This window comes from Lactuca saligna, chromosome 8 (genome assembly GCF_052625555.1).
Source record: "Lactuca saligna cultivar CGN05327 chromosome 8, ASM5262555v1, whole genome shotgun sequence".
Lineage (NCBI taxonomy): Eukaryota > Viridiplantae > Streptophyta > Magnoliopsida > Asterales > Asteraceae > Lactuca > Lactuca saligna.
Window position 1 is genome coordinate 57820211 of NC_136424.1, and position 2803 is coordinate 57823013.

Below are 2803 nucleotides of genomic sequence, written 5' to 3' on the forward strand. Positions count from 1 at the left end.
TTAGGCCTTGGATTAATTTTATCAATCACATGTGATTTGTTCTAGCATCATTAAACATCATTTTCTTGGACAAACAAGAGTTTACGGCCATGGAGCTATGCTAGGCCATAAACTCCCTTAAAGGGGGTCAAATTGATTTTTTGAATCATTCCAAGTCCTTAAACCAAGTCTAGAAATCATTCCCTAAGTGTTGGAAGTCCAAAAGGCACCATATGTCACAACTGGAAATTTTGTGTCATGTAATCTATACATTCAACCTAATGTGAATCAAAAACTTCAATCAAATACAATATGCAAGCACTACAAGTAGTCATCAAACAATTGGAGACCCTAGAAGTTCTTGTTAAGTCCATTTGGACTAGGACTTCCTATTTGGATCCAAATGGACCAATAAGCTTCCAATTGGACTATCATGGGCTTAGGACCCTAATTGGGCTCTAATTGGACCCACACTAATTTATTTCAACATTTTAGGTCATATTGGGCCTAGAATGAAATAAATCACAAGCTTTGATCCATAATTTAACCTAACATAGCTTAATAAAGCATAAAAATCACAATTTTATTTTATAAGGCCAATAAATACCCTAAACTACCTCTAATAGTGGGCTTAGGGGCAAAAGCCCAAATTTTTCCTTTTTCCCTTCACATTCTCGGCCCAAGGCCCAAATCCAAGAGAGAATTGACTTGCAAATGACACCTCATCTTTACCCATAGGATATCCATGCATTAATCTCATTTCTCCATGCACATCACCTCAAATATCACCTCTCTTCTCTCCTCTCTCTCACTCTCGGCCATACACACATACACACACCAAAAATATCTCAAATTCTCTCTAGATCACTCAAGAACAACTCTCCCTCTCCACTCAAAAATCTCGAGTTCTAGGAAGCATTCAAGAGGAAATCTCCACAAAATTCTTCATCTAATGTAAGATTATGCATAGATCTATGGTTTAAATTCTTTTGTTATCAAGATCCTTTCCTAATCTATGCAAAAATCGTGATCTTGTATCCTAGAACCATCTCAAAACTCGAGATCTTCATCAAAGGGAGCTAAGGCCAAAAACACTTCATTTTTCCTTCCATTTTTCCTTGCAAAACCGAATCAACACCCCAAGGTGAGCTTCATACCCCCTATTTTCTGTTTTTATGAGTTTTGTGGGGGGGGGGGGGGGGGAATACAAGTGAAAGTGTAGATCTATATGTGTTTTGTATGCCTTGTATGATTTCCATGCTTATATGTATGCTTTTATGTGTTTTTATGTTGGATCTAGCCTTAAAACCCATCAAAACCGAGATATATCTTGTGTTAAATGATTTTAGCTTCAAATATATTTCTAAACACAAAGTATTTCAAGAAAAATGGCTAAGTGGTTTAGTAATAATTTTCTTTGGGTTAAAAACACAAATTTTGGGCCTAAAATGTGAAAAATGCAAAAATAAGGGCCCAAATTGACATTTCACAGATTCTGATGGATGAAGTGTGCCAAAACAGTTTCCATAAATAAATTTCTGGAAATATACTCATTTAGGGGATTAAAAACATAAATTCCAAGCTTAATGGGATAAAAATGAAAATTTCGGCCCAATAAGGCCCATTATGCGAATTTTTCTGTTTTGGAGGGCCAAAACTGTAACATTCTGTAAAACAGCAGACTATAAGTGTTCCAAATCCTTTTCAAAGGTTTAAAATGCTTTTTAAATTTAAAAAGGACCAAAGTTGCAAAAATTTTCCAATTTGGGCCAAAATTGTCAAAGTTGCGAAAAGAAGGGATTAAAACCGAGAAAACTGCATTTTCAAGGACTTAAACTGTTTCTACGAAAAATTTGCTGAAAAATATTAATTTCAATAATTTTTGGTGTTAAAATGTCAAGAAAAATAGTTTAAGGACCAAACCGGGAAGTATTTAATAAAAAGGGTTGAAAATGTAAATTTTACAAATAATGAGGGGCTGAAAACAGGAATATTTCAAGGCTAGTTCAATGTACACAATTTGATCAAATAATTGCACCGCGACTATCGACGAAATACAATACATTACAATACCCAAAAGTCGTTGTTAAACGAATTGGCTCGGTCTCGAGCCAATAGAAATCTACAACTACTAACACTACGACACTACGATTCATACAAGTAACGTTTGGTATTACATATACATGCGAGTGTGCACAGACGTCTACGCACCATCTTTGGGCCCCACAAGTGTAAAATCTTGTTCGTTGAGCCTAGCTAGCCCAATGACCTGATCTTAAGGCCCGAAGACATTTTTTTTACGGTGTGTTGGGTTTTACCGATCCGACACAACGTAAATGGACTTTCAATGGCTTGTATACCACCGGTCCCCAAGGGTCCTTTGGTATTGCTAGTAAAGTCTACATTTCATGCGAGGCGGGTCGGGGACCCCTCGTACATTTTACCCCCAACCGGCTAATGGAGTTACCGGGGTCTTCGTGACCTCTTTCTCTTCGGATGTGGGACTTCACCTAGTCAGGGCGATTGGATAACGCGATTAGTATTGACGACGCCTTCGGAGTCGTTAGTATAACTATAAACTGGGCGTTTGTGTAACGCGGGTTTGTAGTAAATAATCCTGCTCGAAAACCTTCCAACGTCGCCTGGGACTGACACTATACGCTATGCAATGGTTTCAATGTAACATCACGTAATTCAAGGAACTAGGAGAACATCGGGTTTTCCTAGGGTTTTCAATACTTACAAATTTGAAATGCATACATTCTAAACGAACATTTTTTTACAAGTATAGAAACAAACAAGCATACCTATGGATCTTCACAAA